At 39.7% G+C, this 21,115-nt stretch overlaps 1 protein-coding gene and 1 long non-coding RNA gene across 3 annotated transcripts in view; one reads left to right on the forward strand and one right to left on the reverse strand.

Moving 5' to 3' along the window:
* Nucleotides 1-321: 321 nt before the first annotated feature.
* LOC118496395 lies at nt 322-9,202 on the reverse strand. Its single transcript, XR_004898968.1, has 3 exons — nt 9,073-9,202; nt 4,205-4,207; nt 322-334 (listed from the first exon to the last, which is right to left on the reverse strand). It is a non-coding gene; the product is annotated as an uncharacterized LOC118496395 (long non-coding RNA).
* A 10,639-nt stretch (nt 9,203-19,841) lies between these two features.
* LOC116062114 (metabotropic glutamate receptor 4-like) overlaps nt 19,842-21,115 on the forward strand; it is a 219,031-nt gene continuing 217,757 nt past the window's right edge. Inside the window, exon 1 of one of the 2 annotated variants that reach the window (XM_036007991.1) lies at nt 19,842-20,491. The gene's annotated coding sequence lies outside the window, so the exon portion shown is untranslated. The remainder of the gene's footprint in view (nt 20,492-21,115) is intronic. The other variant, XM_036007990.1, reaches the window with a different exon arrangement.

A 21,115-nucleotide genomic window follows, 5' to 3' on the forward strand; every position in this document is an offset into this window, starting at 1 on the left:
ACTGTTGGTTGCGGTTGAGCTAATTTTAATCTCCTTCAAATACTGTTGGGTAGTTTCTTCTGTAATAATGCATCATGTTCTGTAAAGTGATCAGATGTTTTGGATGTCGAAACTTATCTTGAAAAGTAAGATGTAAAGTCTGAAGCTGCCAGATAAATTTAGTGGACAATATTTCCCTCTGAAACGTGTAGCATGATCATTGAGCATGATTGTTGCAGAAACTGTGTACTCTCTCTCTATATATATATATTTTTCATATCACTAATTTTGTTGCCTATTTTGACATGGATAATGTGATTTTTAAATGTACAATTATTTTCTTTTAAGTAGCCTACTCAGTCACTGTCCTAAAAAAGAACATTTGTGATGTAATTTCAATAATCTGGAAGGTTGAGAGAATAGGAGTAGAGTTCAAACATGTTTGGGAAAAAAATGAAATCACACAAAATAAGCTGGTTACGCTTCCTTTACAAAATGTTCAATTCAAATGGCTGCAGGATGCCTTTATGTTGTTCCCACCCGGCGTTGAAGTGACCATTTTGCATTTGAAGTGGTAAACATTGGGTGTCTATTACATGGGTGTGTTGGATACAGAGGAGACAAGGTGAAGGAATAGAGGCATTCCAAACTGTGCTCTAATCATCCCTACTGGTACTTTCACACTCTGGTTTCAGATGTAAACACTCTTTTACTATGCAATTTAATGTAGAGTGACCTGAAAGTGGCCCAAACAGACCATTTGTCGTCATCTTTTTGTATTTCGCCTCGCCATCTGTTGTTTCGGGACTTATCTCAAATAACTTGATGCAAACAAAAACATTTGTCAGCACTAAACCTTTCTCATCTGCAGAGAGCAGACAAATATCAATATCTATACGTACATGATGAGAAGAGTGTGAGTTTGCTAAAAAATTCATGGATAGGGCATGAATGGAGAGAGCGCTTTTCTCAATGAGTCCAATGTTCTGCTCAGCATGTGCTTGCCTTGCATGCCACCCCCTTCCCTCCCTATTTCTCACTCTATTCACTTCCTTCCTCTCTATCTTCCACAACTACTTCAGCCCCCATCCCCCTCTGCCATACATACCCAGCCCCTCAGTGTGTGTGTGTGTGTGTTTTATGTGAGGAATGTTGTCCTTCTCAACCACTGGCACCACCTGGAGACCAATGAGGGGACTAGATAATGTGACTGATCAAAAATGATACAAAACAAATGTTAGCATTTTACAATTTAGCTGTGAAGCAAAACAGTTGCTTAACAAATTGCAAAATCAGTGCAGACACTGGAAACTGATAACAGAGCAGAATAGGGTTATATCTTGTTATATATCAAGAGAAAGATCTTTAAATGTGAGAGCATAATTTTGCAAATTTTTTTTAATGGTCTTCTGTGGCATTTCTCGTCATTTTATGTTTTTTTTCTTCATTCTGATGATCACTGACAAGCAAATGCTGCAAAGAACAAATTACTGTGTATTATTAATGTACAGATATATAGGACATGTCAGCAATCTGAATACAATACGCTTTTGTCTGTCACTCTCAAGGACAGAATCATTTTATTGGATGGAATTGAACATCCTAGACAATGGTCTTCTTATCTTATATGTGTAATCAGGTCAAAATCTTGGTAAAATAAGGTCAACATTTTCATGAAATTCCATTCTCAATCAATACTCTTAACTGCTTTCCCACTCACTGTAGTCACTTTGCCTCTTCGATTTTAAGGAAGATTTATTCTGATAATTTTGATCAGTATTTAGTAAATTTGAACTGAGGTTACGCTAAATCAGAAAAACGGCAGTTATCACAGACTGATGAATAAATGTTTTCTGTATATCCGAATGACTAGACCTTAACCTGTGGCACAAGAAAACCACGAAACAAACCGGTGAGTCAGTTTGAATTGAAATGCTAATCAAATCTTCCAAGAGACAAACACTTCCACAGACGCCCTCTTCAGAGCCGTCTCCTGGCTCGTGAACTCTGCAGCAGCTCAGGGCAGACGGAATCCTATTAACCATCAGGGGGGTCTTGGCCCACTTTGGCATGCTCACCCATCCCCCCACCTATGTCCTCATAACCCCCCCAACTCCTATATGCTCATTCATCTTCCCCTCCAGCACGCTCTCTAGCTTATTCTAGCAATCCATTTTTAGGTGCTGTGTAAACTGCTAGAGTGCTTCTGCCAAACCAACTAACAGATGTGGACAAAACATCCTATTCCTGCCTGTGCCTGGGTTTCCCCCTGCTTGTGCTTCTGTTTGCTCTGGATGAGCCTGAACATGACTAACACACACACACACACACACACACACACACACAAACACCACTCACATCCTCCCTCTAAAGAGGAGATGAAGGGGGAAAAAAATGAGCAGGAGAGTCGGACAGAGAGAGAAAATCCGTCGGGAGGGGAGAGGAAAAGTGTGGGAGCAATTGAAAGGCAAGGTGGGCGGAGATGGGAATATGTGTGTGGGTGTCTTTTATACTCCTACAAGGGGGCGGATGGAGGTTAGTGGGCGGGGGATGAGGCCCGGCTGATTCAGTCCACTCGTGAGTAGTATCTGACTCACACAAACACAGGAAGTAGCGCGTGCTGCTTGTTCAGTGAACACAGCACTGTATTTATGTGATACTCCTATATGCAGGGAATAATAGAGGAGTTGCACTACCTAATTTCACCTCCGTACATCGGTCACTGAGTCAACGTTCCACTCTGCCTTTCAAATAGTTTCATATCCACATCCTGAGATATTTGGACTGAGATCCAGGGGGTGCATCAGTCATACTGTGACTCAAGCTTGTAAAATTTGTAAGGGTGAAACCAGTGCCATATTTAAAACTTCCTTTGGCAACAACAGCATTAATAGCCAAGAGGTTCATATGTTTATATTTATTAGTTTTCAAAAATACATTATTCTGCTCAATTCATTAAATCATTTTAATCACAGCCATTCCACTCAATCATGCCAATTATTGTGATATCCTGTGATGCAAATGATGGAGCTCTTGCATTACAAAATATTCAAAACACACATCACTCCTTTAGCATTGTTAGTATACAATCTATTAATCCTTGAAGGAAACCTCTCTTTGCTTGGTGCCTCCACAGGGAGGTCAGGGTCAGCTTCAGTGCAGCACCTCTCAAGCTCACAGCCATTATGTGATGATAGATTTTTACGACAACAGCTTTTTAAATATGTAATATTTGACATTACAAACACTATTTTGTTTTAGATGTTTCATGTCCTGAAGTTGAACTATTTAGGTACCTGTAATCTGTATCTGTAATCATGCTTAATACAGGACAGTCTGCTTTCTTTACCAATAGGTGGCAGACGGAGATTACATTTGCACAAATTACACTGAGGTCAGCACCATGTCACATCTCTGAGAAATAACACCATCTTGTGGTGGCACTTTTACATGAACAGTACTTGCATGTTGAGTGAGAAAATATTCCCTCCCTTTAAAACATTTCCTACTCTTATTTTACATGTCAGAGGGGGGAAAAGGTAGAAGAAAAAGCACCTCCCCTCGTTCCACCACCACCCAACATGGACACATTTTCTCTGGAGACATGCATCTCTGGTGAAGTGTTGTTGTGTTGGTGTTCATACCCTACCACATGTCTCATCTCAGCTCTGGTTGTCAAGTAAGTCTCCTTGCAGCAAAGCACATTAGTGATTATGTCCAGCAGAGGGTAGTCTTACTCTGAGAAAATCCGTTTCAGCACTGATTCTGAGGTGTAGCAGGTTTGCTGTCACTGAGAAATTAAAACAATGCAGCAAATATGAATCAACGACGCGGTCGTCTAGAAAGCATTGTAGCAATTGAGTTCCAAGACCAACCATCCACTCAAAACTATCTCTTAACACCCCTAGAAGGTTGAAAAAGAACCACTTAAAAGGGCGGTAATATACAAGTAAGGCTATTCCAAGGAACAGTTTAGCAGGTAGCACCCCATTTCCTCATTAGTCCACATTCTGCAGAGTGATTTAAAGCCTGCCCTCCAGAAATGACAATCAGAGGCAGCTGAATTAAGTTACTCATAATTCAACGGACCAGGTCTAAATCTAACTAAAGTAGAGAAAGCAAAGGAGCTCTGTCAACCTGAAAGATTAGTGTGTATTCAGAGTGGTTAGGAGGGGTTACATATGAGAGTCACCTTGGTGATGGTGCATCGAGTTTTAGAATTCACGCTCTCCCCTCTCTGTCTTACCTGATTGATCAAAAGGGAAGGGGCCCGCCTGCCCATTCCGGGCCTGTCAAATCCCTGCGTGGCAGCTGCAGTCCCAGGAGAAAGTGACTAGCCTGGGCTGCACCTGTGCTGGATACTTACAGGGCTCAGTTTTATCACTGGTTTTTATTTCCATTGGGAACGGAGAGACGATTCTCTTTGCGGAGTGCTGATGTGATGACCACAACAACAAATAAGAGCCAGGCTTTACAGTTGGGGATAAAAGGTTTACAAACCCCTCTACAAAACAGGATCTAGGCTCAGCTGCAGAGTTGAGTCACTTCAACATTTGTCTTATTGATTGCATTCTGACTGGCATTCCCTGGTCAGGCAAATTGGAAAGAGGGCACTCTTGCCTCTCGACTAGAGTCAACAGAATTTGTAAGGACAAAGAGTGGCTAGCAGTGACATTTTGAGAATATCACCAACAACTTAGAGGAAAGAAATATGTTACCTTTTCTACACAATCTACGCACTGTAATTGATTTAAAGTGGCACTCCAGCGATTTAGTATTTCACTTCCATAAAGTTTGAGGACTCTCAAGAGACGAGTAAAATTGAAGCAGCAGAGAAAAAGCCTGACTTCTAGTCTTTAGAAAGGGCCAAGCTCCAAAACCATTGATCCTATACACTTTCCATAATGCAACTCAATTGTGTCTTTCAATGATGAAGTGATCATCAGGGTTATTTATTTTAGACTTCAGAAAGCTATTCCAGAGCCACAGAAGATATTATACAACTGTTTTTTCACAGGCTGAGTAGTACTCTCATGATGAGTAAACTAAACTTCATATGTAAAATTGGTGAAGTGCTCCTTGAAATACCTTTAGATTAAAAGAGTAATGATTTAGCACCATTCCATTGCACTCCTATAACATTGTTGGAATCCTGATGGAGTTTGAAAAAAAAAAATTATATTGTCTGTTTTACTTCACACACTCTTCTTCCTTGTCAAAACCTGACACTAACATCACCCACAATGCAACTTGACTGCCGACAGATCAGTTGGAGATTTGGGTGTGTTATTATAAAGTAGCGGCTAACATTGCCTCAAGCTGCTAGCCTCAAGCAGAGATGAGGAGCGGACTACAAAGGTCTGGTAAACTCAGTTCTTTCTGAGATTATTTCATTTGCGGACTTGTAGTCTTCAGCTCCAACTGACGCAACCGACTCAAGTGGCAATTTTTCAGACTTGGTGCAGCTGCCTCTGGGGCCACAAAAAGCGTTATACAACTATCTTTATATATACAGTCATACTCTCCAAGACCTGTAAACAGACTGATGTGTAAAATCTTTGCATCTTAAGATGCATGCATCTGGTTAACACATCAATTCTTTTTTTCCTTTTTCAGTGACTAGACAGGTTAGAAAAGAGATGAAGGGCAGGTTTTAGATACACAGATTTTACTTGGAGTCTGCAATCTGGGAAGCTGGGAAGTCCCATAGTGGCATCTGGAGTAATATCAGTTGACAGATCCCCCTTCAGTCACCAGGATGTTCGTCTCTGGTCTTGACCACATCACAGTGTTCGGTATCCTGTGGAAGCAGGTGTCAGATAGCTCCCTATTGATGAATGATTAGAGTTGCTGAAGATGGACTGTGGCGCTGCCACCTGCGGGGATCTAGGTGAGACGGATGGGCCCATTTGTAATGCAGAGGGCGCCCCACAGCTGCATTAACTATTTAAGTGTGGTTATCTCAGGGTAATGGTACGCCAGCAGCACTGAAACAAACTACAGCAAGAGAAGGTGTAATCCTAGTGTTGACGTATGGGATCTGCTTCTGTAGATTATAGGGTCCATTCTCCAATCTGACTGATTATCTGTGAAATGTCACATATGTTTGAACAGGAAAATACATTAAAACAATGTAATCTAGCAATAAACTATTGTAACATATAGTAGTTTTCATCTATCTATTTTATGATAGATGCCTGGAATTATAGGAGCGATAATTACACAGAAGTTCTAATTTAAAAGGGAAAGTCACACCTTTACACGCTAGTTGGATTTTAAAATGAGTTTGAGTGTTTAAACGTTAATGTCAAGTGCTATTGGCTATTGCTTTTAGTTTACTAAACGATTCAATTCACAGTTGGTTACTCCACCTGTAAAGGACCACTTTGTCTTAACGTATACTTTACTTGATAACCTCGGATAAAACAGTGTAACAAAGCTTGGCACAGCGGCTTGGCTTGCCAACAAGCCTGAATTGATATAGATACCACTGGTCTGCCTCACAGCACGGCCAGAAAATGATACAAAGACCCATGAAGTGGGGAGAGCAGCAAATGTCTAAGGAGGCATCACCTTTGGTTGGCTCTGGTGTTTGTTTTCACTTGCCAACAGGCACTGTGAGTAAATTCACTCGTTAAACTTTCTACAGATGGTCAATCTCTTCAACTGTTCTCCTGCTCTTACCAATATAAGTCTTGAATACGTAGAAAAGGGGGTAAATTGATTCCACTGTACCTTTCATCCTTTCTTTTTGTCCACCCGAAGCCCATCTTTTAAATGTGCCCTCAGAGTCGATTGGCCTGAGGGATGGAGGAGCACAGGGAGTAGCTGGGTGCAGGAGTGAGCCATCCATCCTTAGTACCTGGAAGGAGGGGGGGGGTGGGCATCACAGCATTTCACCTGCCTGCACAATAAATCATTGCTTAGTCCATTCTGCAGCTGCAGTCCAATTAACCAAAGGGGACCCTATGAATGCAGTTAGGTACTATGATTAATTACACAGTATCGACAATCCACATCAAAGTTCACAATATCCCAACGGGAAAACATAGAGCACGGCTTTACTTTGCAGATTTTAGCTTTAGTATTGTTCGCATTGAACGTACATTGTTATTATTGGACGTTTTTTGCCATTTTGCTGACACACGACGACTAATTAAGTATAAATCCATGAAAGTGGATTTAGACTCACACACACAGACCAGCAAACACATGCACACACGTGTTTCAGACATACATGAATCATGCGCAACAGTTGGCACTTAGACTTGATGCAAAGCTAAACAACTTAATATATATTTTAGAACACCTCTCAGATGCCAAGTCAGCCTGTAATATTAATTTAGGGTGCAATTATTTCCTTTTACATGGCCCATGGCAAAGCTCTTAGTCTTACTACTCCAGCTCATTTAAATAGTGCCTTTAATTGAACATAAAAAGGCAGAAGAGAAGGTGAAAGCAAAAAAGGTTAATGGGACTGACACAAAGGGCAGACGGCAGAGGAAGTCTAGCCTTAAGTGTCACATCCTGCTTTTATCACAGCCCATACAAGGAGCCAATTAGGCCCGGTCAGTAATTAAGCCAACTCCAGCGGGCGGGCTCTGGCCTTGGCTTTCTGGGGGATTACAGCCCTCTCCAAGACAACTGCTGTTAATGACCTCCATCCTTCTATAATGATATGCTCCCACATTGACGTTTGACTGCTGCCACATCCAATAGAAAGGTCACAGAGGATGTAACAAATGAGAATTGAGGAAAGGAGAGACAAGAAAGTAATTGGAGGAGGGTTTGGTCAATGAGAGAAAGACTGCCCAGCCATTGTTTACTCTTTATCAATCTCCATTCAATGTTGCAGAGCAGAAGATAAACCCTCCCTTTTTATTCCCATCATGCGTGTCTTGTTTTACTACAGCAAAAGAGACAAGCTAACCATGAGTGTGACCAACTTCAGTTTAAAATGCTACATTCAGTTTCAAAGTTAAAAACTTCTCTGTTTAAGGTATTCATTGGAGACATGCAGTGTTTGTATGTGTCTTACAGATGGTTTGGAGTAAGTGGGACTTTGTAATGACTTTCATTAGAACAAGAAAACAAATATAGCTAAAGTCTGTTTTTCTACACAGCAGAACATGCAACAACAAACAGACAATTAACATAGAAATGATACTTAATGCTACTTAATTAAACATTCAAAACAGAGCATGTTTATTTGATTTAAATTGCATATTCCTCTCTTATTACGTCTGTTTGTTAGCAGAGCCTTTACCAATGACATCAAGTATATCAACAGGTTTAAAGGAATAGTTTGCGAGTTAAATGAGAAGATTGATACCACTCTCATTTTTGTACAGTAAATATAAAGCTACAGCTAACAGCCACTTAGCTTAGCTTTAGTGTAAAGACTGAAAACGGAGGGAAACAGCTAGCCTGGCTCTGTTCAAAGGTAACAAAATCCACCTACCAGCACCTCTGAAGCTCACTAATTAACATGTTGTATCTCATTTTTTGTTTCCCCCTATTTACAGTCTTTATGTCAAACTATTCCTATAAATGTAGTTATAGCTATACTATAATTACTTTTTAATTAATACATTATATTTATATATTATATTATATATACACAATACATAAGAACATTAAAAACTCAAAGCATTTGGCTCAGTGATTTTTTGATTTAAAACATTGGTCTATTGTGAGCGGTGAGAAGCTGCATACAATGCAGAAAGAGGAGGGAGAATACTGGACAGTCCTGTCTAATGCTCAGGTGGATAGAAACAGGTTACAGCGGTGAAAACCTTTCAAGAATGCATGTTTAGAATCTGGATAGTCTCGCATTGTCAGACCTTCCTCCACAGCGCTGCGGAGGAGGGTCTGGCGAGTGGCGAGTCCACACAGCATTCCAGGATAGGAGAAAAACATGCTCTGGTTTATTGCCATTTCTTTAAACCAATCCCAATTGTTTTGGACGGCGCTAAACGCCGCACGGAGCAACAGTGCCTCTTCAAAATAGCCTTGAGAAGGAACTTGTTTTGGTGGAACATGTGTACGTTCAAAAGTTGTTTTAGTCGTGCAACAGAAAACTCTTGATTGGACAGATGTCTGGATTTACCCTGCAGAGATCTGAGGAGCAGTTAACCATAGTATATCCAACAGAGTTTAAAATTGCAACGCAAAGGAAGCAGAAGGTAACAGACATCTGGCCAAAATGAAAGACATCCGGCGGAATTTCTGGCGGCCCCAGAACAATCCTGGAAGTGGAACGTCGTGGATATAGACTAGAATCTGGATGAATAATAAGAACTTGATGTTACACAGTTAATAGTGCAATACAGCACATCCTTTAATGAAGCTGGTATTGAAGCTGGATCTCTCTCTCTTTCTTTCTTCTTTTTTTTTTTACCATTTACTTTTTGCTGAACACAAGCTGGTGAACATTGTGAAATGTATCCTGGCTTCTATTTATACTGTACAAAAGAACAGCTGGGCTAATTAGAGTTAGAAAACAAACACTAGCCCCAAACGAAACACACACATAATAAATAATGTATCAAAATATCAAGGCATATGGTGATCTGAGAGAGTCTTACGAAGCAATTCACTATTTGACATTTCATCAGAAAATAAAAAGAAGGATATAATGGAATAAAAGACTTAATACATTACATTATATCACATTTTTAAAACAATGTAATAACCTTCACCTATACATGACATTATGGTTAGTTTTATATGTTGTTTTGATGCCCATTTGATGGCTACATATATAAAAAATATCACATGAAGAATGCCTACGAAACAAACTAGCAGATATAGTTTTTAAGGTTTCCATCATTTCATACATTATTCATTTGTGTCATCTTGCAACATTTAAGGATACACACATGGACGCGTACCGCTAATCGTTCAGGTGATAGCCAGTTAGAGGGGACCAGCAAAAGCCAAAGATCAGAATTTTTTTATGTTGCTGTTGGCTATTGTAAATAAAATTGTAAAAAAATTGTAAAAGCTGTTTTTAATCCTCATAGAACACAAACTGAGTTATCCTCTGTAACTGTAAATGTGGTTTAGTTTTGATGGACTGGTGAGGAATATCACAAGCAAAAGCAATTAAGATAAGCTGGAATGTTCAATGTACTTTTTTTTTTGCATGTTCAGACCAAGCCATATAACTCTATTTAAATGTTTTCTTTGTGACCATGAGGATACATCCACAACAGGGTGCTGCATGCAAATGCTACAGCACATTTGCATTCTGACAGTAGCTAAATCTGTGCATATTTTGCTAATATAACCTCAAAGATTTTTTTCTCTGTAGCTGGCCATTGATAACCCTGTTGAATAAACATAATTTTCATGTGTAAATATCGTGGGTTCATCTCCAGGATGGTTCTCTCCCACACAATACAGGTTCATCTGCTACAAAGTGCATTGTAGTTGTGTTCTGACTGCAGCTGCTTCTGAGGATTAAAACCAAACATGACTTATCCTGCGCACTGTGATTGTAAAGGCGGTTTGGTGGCTTTTTACAGATAGGGTGTCTTGATGTATAACAAAGACTCTTGGCTGCAGCTGCAAACATTTCTCTGAAATGGATTACATTCACACAATGTATGGTAGGCAACATTCTCATCCTAGATAAACTGTGGCAATGGATAAAGGACAGGAAGGAGAAAAGCACATCTCTGAGGGCAGAAGTGACAAATCTTTTTAAAATAAAATCGGAAGTCTGCAAGCTCACTGTTTTTAAGAGTGCAATGTGTAGCCTTCTAAGTATTGCATTAATTAATTAAAAGAACAGTTATATTTAGGGGAAATGTGCATTCTTGCTACTGCCATATCTGTATTTGAGTGTGCCTAACTCATCTTAGCATAAAGACAGTAAACAGGGGGTCCCTTTGCTCATTTCTCACACATCATACCTTTTATCCAGCTGATTCCAGGCATTTTAACGCATTTCAATGTATTACTAATAAAGGTACTTGGCCTTAAGAAAATAAATAATGATAAACCTTGGCTGACATCATTAACTGCTTACATCACCTGTGAATCAGCCAAAACTTAGCAAGGATCCTGCTAAAACATTGATGAGCAGCCTGGCAACCGAATACAAATTCAGTGGCAGTGCAAAAGTTATTTATAGAGGTAACCACTGACTAAGGATGGAAGTTATTATTTGGGTTTATCTTACATTTGGGACATGAAATATGCATATTCAGAGTTATATTGAGAGTTAGATGATCTGTCTGCAAAGCGACAGTCAGCAACCACTTACTTTAGCTTAGCATAAAGGCTGGAAACAGGTGGAAACAGCTAGCCAGGACCTGTCTTAAGGTACAGCAATCTACCTAGCAGCTCATTGATAACACATTATGTCTTGTTTGTTTAATCAGTACAAAAACTGCAGTATCAAAAAGACCCCCTCCCTTTATATGAATATAAAACAATAACTTTAGTCCTTACCTCTATGAATATTTTAAATACAACTTTTGCACTGTTACTGAATTTGTATCTGGTTGCCAGGCTGCTCATCAATGTTTTACCAGCATCCTTGTTAAGTTTTGGCTGATTCACAGGCCAGACCTGAATGTAAGAGAAGTTAGCAATTTCAGCCAAGGTTTCTCATTATTTATTTCCTCAAGGCCAAGTAGCTTTATTAACACATCAAAATGCATTAAAATGCTTGGAATCAAGTTCTCTGGATAAGTGAAGAGCCAAGCAAATGTTGAGCTTACAAATCAGATCCCCAAATTACCTGAATGTTTTACTTAACGTGAAACTGTTTCTCCATGTTAATGTCCATTATGCTTTGCACTTTAGCCTCACAGATATTTGGTCAGAGATAAACCATTTCAGTTTGGTCATTGTTGTATGAGGTCGGAATTAAGTATTCTGCTAATAGCAGAACAATAGCACAAAAATGTGAAAAATACTCATGACGATCTCTCAGACCACAAAGCGACAAATTCAGTTTGCAGGTTTTGTCTGACCAACAGTACAAAACTCAAAGGGAATCCATTTTCAATTATATAAAAAAGAAAAAACAGCATAATGCATACTCAAATGATTAATCGATTATCAAAAAAAGTTGGGGATTCATTTCCTGTCAATCGACTAATCAAGTAACTGTTTAAGCTCCAGTTTAATGTCACAAATGTCTATTTAATGTTTGACACAGTTTAAAGTGAAAACCCATCACGTAAATTAAGTGAACCGTAACAGCAGTCCTTAATGGAAACTTACCCAACAAGAAACAATGGAATACTTTGGTAACATCGTAAGCATTTTAAAAAAATAAGACGCTATGAATCACCTCAGTACCAAACATTTTGTGTTATATATTGGCCATTTATCCAAACTGAAATATGTCTCGCTGCCAAAAACTCTGCAAGCATGCAGTACTGTAGATTAAGCAGGTAAATGGTTTGCATTTGTCTTACACTGTGCATTCAAAGGCTTTAATACAATGTCCACCTTAGGAATTATTCCTACTTTCCTCACTTGTCATATCTTTTTTACATTTGTGTGCGTGTGTGTCTTGTGCTTTGTACTGGTTGTGTTTTATTTTGCTGCATTACTGTTTTACACAAAAGCGGTTGTGTGATTAATTGGTAGACTCGATCCCTGTGAAATCCTTTGAGACATACTGTACTCATGATGAATGGCAACAAAAAGATACTTGGCTTAATATTCTTATGGCAAGCTGGTTGAGAGACGTTAATTACAAATTACACATCATTTGATAAATAAACCATATATAAACCTGTTCTGAATCACAAACATAACTAGTATTGATGAAATTTGAAATAATACTGTTCCCAAAGGCAAAAAATTGCAGCAATGTGAAATTGATGTTGGATAATCATGCCAGGTTACAGTAAAACTTGAGAAAGAACTCCAAAAAGGAAGGACAGGTTGTAGCACACAGTGAAGTAACTGTTGCAGGAAGAAAGGAATCTATAGGCAGTGTTCATTGCATGTCACACTGTGTCAGATGGGTCTAATTACATCTAGATCGCAATCTGCGTCAAACCAATTTAGAGGTATGTCATGACAGATGGTGCAATGAATGTCTGTTGAATGGTGATGCCACAATGTGAATGGGAGGAAAAACAGATGCAAGCAGAGACAAGTCATCAACCTGCGTCATCCATCGGCTCTCGTGGTCTGGAAATGAATCAAAACAATAAAAAGAGCTTTGGCCTTAGAGCTGACACTTCTATGCAGTAAACCCCAAGATGATAAGTGTGAAGCTGGTCTTGGCCACCAATGTATTCTACGTCATTTCAACAATCACACTGAGGGACTTCGGTCTTCATTTCTGACTGGCAGGAGTTTGATACAGCCTGTTTTTGGTCTAAATCGGCCATCTGTGGTCTCACAGTGGGATTTAAGATTGACCTGTTAAAAGATCTTTAAAAATAAAATAAAAAAAATATTTGTACAATTCTTTTAATTTAACATTTGTTTAGTGTTATATTTAATTCTTTGTTTCAGAGTTACATATTTATTGCTCTCACCAGTAGGTGGCAGGGTAAGCTGTGTATGGTACATTACACTGCAACATGCATAGAAGAAGAGTGTTAGGCCTGGCAAACTCGATTCCTTTCAAGGATTCAGGTTATTGTGAGTCACTCACTAAACTGATCCGGGTTGTGCGAGTCACTTGAGTCACTTGAGTCAGTATTGCTAGCTTGCAATGTTTCGGACTGTCTGCTCGACCTAATTGCATTTTAACATACTACATTTATACACCAAAACCTACAGTAGGCCTAGCTAGGCTACGTGCAGAACATTGTATGTTATTTCAGAAGTGAAAGAATGGCTTTTGTTGTGGATTTGCTTTACCCTGAGCTTGAGGAGAGACCTCGCTCGGCTGATTCGCGCGGTTGACTGACTCATGCGAGAACTCATGAGTCATCGGCAATTCATGAGTTCTCGAGTTAGTCCTATGGTCTGCGAGCTTGCAGTGTTTCCGGCTCTGAGTCTGCGGGTCGGGAAGTTCCTACCTGTCTCGGACTGTCTCTCTGCTCACTCAGTCTCTTGAGTTGACTTGTGGAGTTGTCGTTGCCTACGAAATTGTAAGCTATTAAGCTTTTGGCAGCTAAGATGGCTAGGACTAGTAGTAGCTAATGTTGCAAGATGTTTGTGTGTGGCTCTGTTATCATTTTAGATTGAATTATAGTAGGACTCAACTGCTCTGAGTTAATGATACTAGAGTCTCGCGATCAAGTCAATTTAAAGACTCGGGTGAAAGATCCGAGTGAATCACGACTCGAACAGGTTTAGTTGTAGTTGTAAGTTTTGCTGAGTCTTACTGGTGAAATGCCAACAGTGAACGTTATTCTACTCCACTAATACTGTTGCAGTCTGAATGGCGTGACACTGACGACAAATGATTTCAACACGTTCATCTCACGATTGTCAACTTTCATTTGCAACAGCCCAAAGTTGCAGTGTAAAAGGGCTGCCAGTTCCAAAGGTTGGACAAACATCTCTAATGCCACACTTGATGCAACTCAGTTGTGATGGTGAGACTATGCATTATTTGTAAAGGTTGAATGGCTTTTGCAGTTTGTTACTCTGCTGGATTTTGTCAATAGGTATGCACAAAATAAGGGATAATAATAAAAGAAAATGTTGACTATTCATGCTGAAACATAAAAAAAAGCGGCGTGGTAGAATAAAGTATACAAACATTCACATCAACACTATAAAATCTATGAGACCGGAGAAGTTACTGTACTGTTAAGCAATGCTTAATGCTTTGAAGGCCGCCTACAGTTTCATTAACATCTGTACAGAGAGCTGCAGTGTTGCCAGGCAGGACAGTGGGCCAGACAGATCCATGGCCCAACGCCCAGAACTCTGCTGCTCGGTCCCTGGGCTCAAACTGCCTGTCCCAACCTGCTAATGTAACCACTACCAACCCAAAGTATGGACAAGTGTGTGTGTGTGTGTGTGTGTGTGTGTGTGTGTGTGTGTGTGAGTGTGTGTGTGTGTGTGTGTGTGAGACAACAGACAACCTGTCTTACTTTTGATTACTGTGGCATCTCATAATTTCTTGTTGATGTTTGGGTTATGTAACGGGTAGCACATTTCTGATCCATCTGTGATTACAGTAAAGTACAATCGCAGATGGATACTTTCATCTGCTGTTAGCACAGTGTTGCCTAACTGCCAGCTTTGTTTACGAAGGGATTTAGTGGATTGAAGGTGTTTTTTCAGTCCTTTCATCCTTCTATGCAAGGATGGTATAAAGTGTGAACCCAAGTCTAAACATAGTATAGAGAAGATACATGTACATCTGTATGTTGATGTAGGACGTGTTAAAGAAAGATGCAAAACATTTCTCACTTACTTCAGCAATGCAAAAAACTGATCTTTTTTTGTTTGAACAACATATACTTTTATTGAGCACAACTGGATCATAATCTGTCTGCAATGATGTGGTTGGACTTACAGTAGCATGTATAATGAAAGCCCACACTCACAACTAAACATTAAAATGTCATGAGTGGCTCCTTTTGATTTATGAATCATAAAGAACACATGGTTTTCATATGTTTGTAACAAATCAAAATCGTTGACCCGTGCTTTGAATATATGATTTATTAAAGAAGCTCACAAATCTCCCATTCTAGGCACCATGAAACACCATAACGTCATATTTACCGAAAAAGCTGAATATTGTTGAGAATCCTCTGTCCAACATATATTTGGTGGGGTATGGTGAGTTGCAGCCTTGTTAGCCTGCACTGCATCATCACCCAGCAGGAGATATATGAGGAATACTGAATACCAACAAACACCAGCATCTCATCTGCTCTGTAAAGAGTTTCTAGCCATGGGGAGCAACATTACACGTCACCCAGTAATTACTGGTTTTTATTCCATAGACATACCAGAGCACAACTCATTTAGATTTTTGGCTTTTACAGTAAACAAGATTGTGGCTCTGCATTGACTGACACTCTGTCTGTCAATCTGACCCTGAGTCTGTCACTGCAGCACCAGAGGCGAGCTAATCAAATCCTGCTGCCCACCCCAATTTGGAAGGTTCATGGTTCGTGGTAGGGCAGAATAATTCATGTACCCCCGAGCTCATGTGACTGTCAATGGTGTAGACTATTATTACAACCCAGATTATTTATTAATTCTGGTTTGGCCCTTGTCATTTCAATAATTAAGACTGTGGACCATTAAGGTTAGTTTTACATTTTGTGTTTTGGAATTCATTGAACACTATTATGTCCTCCAGTATGTACTCATTATTTTCCAAAGTAAGAATGCTGTTGGGGTGGTAGGGGGTGGGGGGTGGGGGGGGGGTGGTGGTGGTTGCCTGTAATTCTTCCAGTCAAGAGGTGAGAAAAAAAATAATATATACTATACTGAAACTCATATATAATACCAAATATAATTAAGAATATGGGCCTTTTGTATTTAAGATGTGACTTTATCTCTGTGAGTTTAAATCAGTGCTATAGTCTGGCTGAACAACATAAAATTATAATTATAATATTACAGCACAAAATAGTAATAGCATAACTGTGTTACCTTGTGAGCAACACGGGACAAGCTATTTCAATGATTTAGGAAAATAACTGCTGACAACCTTTTTGACAGTTTCTCATGAATTTTGCACTAAAAAGCAAATAAATAAAACAAGGCTATCCAAAGTTGTTATGCACAGTGATTATCCACAAGAATGCCAGCACATACTACCATAACTAGATGCTCCAGATGATGGGATGTTTGTGCCTTAATGGTTTTGTTACAATGGACTACACATTTAGACAGGCAAACTGTCTTTTCTTTTATAATCTAAGTACCTTTTTCAAAATAATTTACAGGGTGTGTTTTTGCATAATGAATTAGACATTGCTGGGAAAGGAGGTAAAAATCAAATTCTCCAAGAGAACCAACCTATATTTACCTCGTACATTAGCCACAGACTCTCCATAAAGGCCTGCAGTTTGGTTGAAAATTGATATGGAAATGAGAACAGTGTGTGTTTTCAGAAGTTGCAGACTAGGACTCCTGTATACATGCACTGCACGTAAGAATAAAGACAGCCACTGTCAGACACCTGCAATTGCTTGATCTCTCATACCGGCTGATTGTTACAAATTGCTCCACATCTGCACCACACAGATTCAGTGCACCCCTGTGTCTTGTTTAAAAAAAGCGTGAGGATGCATTCTATTAACTGATAATGACTTTTGATATGTTGGCACCACTTTCTAATAAGGCACCCTTTCTGAAGGGCTTAAAAGCTGTACTTTATGGCTTTATTAATGGTTAAAAAGTAATTTACTAATGCTTTATAGATCAGTTATGAGCCATTCATAAAGCAAGTTTTGGGATGTCAGGTTGGGGAAAATCCTCGGTTGTATCTGCAAAATTGATGGATTACTTAAAAATAAGAGCTATGTATGTATTGTTGGATTGATTTATAACTGCATTATTACTAAATGGAAACACACAGCTGTGGTATTGCCAGATTTTCGAGTAAAACAGAACACACTGATGCAACAGAGTCTTTAATCAAACAAACAGAATGGGAACATTCTACTTAAATCATCTCTTATGATAAACATTTCCCCTTCACAGTACTGTTCTCTTGACAATTTTACTATCTTAAGTGTGGAACACGGATCAACAGCTTGTCAAACTCCATGCATTAGTCATGAAATGAGTGGAAACAATGGAAATAATAAGCCATCGAGTTTGCACTTATTGATGTTAGTAAGCCACTAATTAAGGGTAACTGCTCTGCAGATATGTTAATGTCTCACTTTCAGTCATCTTCAGTTATAAATAAATATAAATGATTAGGCTAACATAGGGTTATTATACAGTAAACCATCAATTCTGCAGTTACAAATGTTAAAGTCATAAATAAAGGCTCACAGCTTTCTAACTGTCATCCTCAATTATAAATGTTATCACATTATTAGGATAATATAGGACCCTTATACAGTAATCCATCAACTCTGCAGTTACAAACACTTTCAGTCATCTTCAGTTGTAAATAAATATAAATTATTAGGCTAATATGGGGTTATTATACAGTAATCAATCAAGTCTGCAGTTCTAATGCTGTTGATGAATGGATTTTGGTCCAGGTGATCATTGGAGAGGTATTCCTGATGAATTAAAGTGTCATACTGGAAAGGGGTTTTTAAACAATCTGGCAACCTGAAAGTTATTCTTAATGCTATCTTATAATTGATCTATAAAGTAGTATTATATTATGCATTAACCATTCATAAAGCCATTAGTTTCAGTTGATAAACTTTGTCTTAAAGTGGTGCAAATATGTTTGTAAATGTAAAAAGTTATGTATGTAAAAATCCACAAAATGCTTCTGTAACATTGTTTCAGTTCTGCTCTTAGAGGCTTCCAACAACCCGAGCTCAGATTAAAGTCCAGCTCGAGACGGTAGCAGCTGGGTCGGTTCTGTTCATTCATTTCTGGAAGGACGCGGTGCAACTGATTAGACTGAGGAATCAATACCTGCAATCAGCACGGTAATGATAAACGTATAAAGAAAAGCGATGCAATGAACAAGACGAAATTACCCGAGGGATGATCTGAAGTAATCATTGAACGGAGAACAGTACATAAACGTCGATAGTGAGACGTGTGTGCGTGTGTGTGTAACATGCAATCTCTGCTGCAGAACTTTAAAGACTCTTTTATTCACAGCTGACTAGACAGCAGCGAGGAGCGGCCGCAGTGCGCCTAAAGATGCGCTAGTCGGCGCTTTAAGAATGAAATTCAATGGGCTACTTGGGTGTTGTAGGCTGAGCTGAATATGGACCACACTGCACTCAGAGGACCTAAACCTGGAGAGAACCCCTCCCTGCACGGTTTATTTAACTTAGTGAATCCTCAAACCTCTACCAACAGCCTCCATACCCATAAAGGATCAGTTACAACAAGCATACACTGACACACACACACACACACACACACACACACACACACACACACACACACACACACACACACACACACACACACACACACACACACACACACACACACACACAGCCCAGTGAGGCGGAGATAGTAGTGGTGTAGTCTAATGTATTGTAGTGGTTATACTGTACTGTATATAAATATATTGGCCTATATATATAGGTCAGAATCTGCCTTTTTTTTGGGGGGGGGGGGGCATATCACAGTGGGGGGTCTGGGTGTCCTCCCCCAGGGTTATTTTGAGCGTCAAAGACTTCATTTCCTGTATTCGGATACACTGTTATGCACCAATTTACGGTGGAAATACCTTTATTTAGCCTATGCGAAGAAGAAAAACACAGATGACAATTCAAAATATATCAAAAATATAATAGAAAGTATGTTGTTCCGTGTTATTGGGCATTTTAAGTGGGTATATGGAAATCCTGGAGCTTTCTTAGTGGGCATACTGCGTATACCTGAGTATCACGTAGACTACACCACTGCAGATAGCCTGTAGATCATTCCTTGCACATATCAGGAGCAAGTGCCAACAGGGCCGCCAGTGAGGGAAGGTGTGATGAAAATCTAGGAGCACACACCTAAATCTGAACAACTGCAGGCTGTGATCACTGCAATATCTCTGACAAGCAGCTCTTTTCACTTGTCTGAGCTCCTCCATCATCCTCTGCCTGCATATAGCCTAACAAATGACACAACTCTTGAAATGACTTGTCAGCTGCTTCAAACCGACTTTCACACCAATCCACGTATTTACAACCATAACTAAGGCTGTCTTTTAAACTGAAAACATATTTTTTTTGGGTCTAATTCCAATTAAATATGCATTAGCCTCGACCTCGGGCTTAATTCATTGTTCATTCATGTTTAAATGCAGCTGATTTCGATGTACTTTTTCAAGCATTACGCAGTCCTGTCCCCCTTTTTGATGTTGTTGTGGAATGCATTGCCAGCCGTGTCAGTGCTAGAAAAATCTTGACTGGTGAGGATCTAATTTGTAGGATAAAAATCAATCAGTTTCCAATCTTGCGTGGTGGGAGGGAAGATTTGTGCAGGGAAACAGAAGAAGTGGTAGAGGAAGAACAATAAGAAGAAGAAGAAGAAGAAGAGGAGGAGGGAAAAGTATAGGAAATCTCTGCAACCCCTGGAGTCTCATTCAGCACCACTCGCTACTGGACAGCGTCTGAGCGGCAGGGAATTTGTTCAAACCTCGAGCCTGGGAGTAACACCGCATCTGCACAGGGCGCGTTATTACCACCACAACTAACAACACTTATAATTAATACCGGCGTTTTCACTCCCCACACCTTCTTCTTCTTTTCTTCTTCTTTTTTTTTTTTTTTTTGTTAATCTGTGCGGCGGGTTTGGCAAGAAGCGTTCAAACAGGAGGCGAGTGCTGACTGGAGCTGTCGCTGCCAAACAAAGACGCAGGAAGAAAAAAGAAAGAAAAAAAACTGGACGGCATCAGAGATCTCAAGAAGTTCATTTTCTCCACTTTTAGACTCACTAGTATCAGGAGGATTTAAAGGTAAGAGTGTCTCCATTCTCTTACAGTGTCACATTAGGATCAGCGGGGTTTAGGAGTGGTATGGCAGTTACGCAGCTGTGTTGTGTCTTCTGTCTGTGAGAGTCTGCTGCACAAATCTGATGCGCTATTAAGATACTTGGATGCATGTCGTTGTGCTTTAAAAAAAGCTTCTTATCGTCACATGAGAAAAAAAAGTACGAGCAGTTCAGGTTATCTTTATCTTCTGGTGGCATTTTTTTGATTGAGCTCAGTCGCACATACTGACTTTACAAACCCTCTCCTTGTGAATATCGGCGTGTATGCGACTGTTGGGAGGCTTAGCCCGTTTTGGAGGGCTGTGGTCCCTCTCTGATCACAGACTCAACAGATGAATCATCTTTACTAAAAGGCTTTAGAAGCCGGAACAAGGCTAACGTTCCTCGTGGAGCTGATGGGGGTAGACTTGACAATACAATGGACCCCTTCTTTAGCTGTGTGTCTATGCTGGGAGCCCCTTTCTGCAAGCCCCCTCGCTCTTTTCCGCGCCACTTGGCTTGCTGTTGTTCCTCCCACACACATAAGCAAATGCGAGGAGTCTGTAGGTCTAGTCAATGTACAGATGAAGACAGACGGTCATTTTAAACT

Source organism: Sander lucioperca, chromosome 12, assembly GCF_008315115.2.
Source record: "Sander lucioperca isolate FBNREF2018 chromosome 12, SLUC_FBN_1.2, whole genome shotgun sequence".
Classification (NCBI taxonomy): domain Eukaryota; kingdom Metazoa; phylum Chordata; class Actinopteri; order Perciformes; family Percidae; genus Sander; species Sander lucioperca.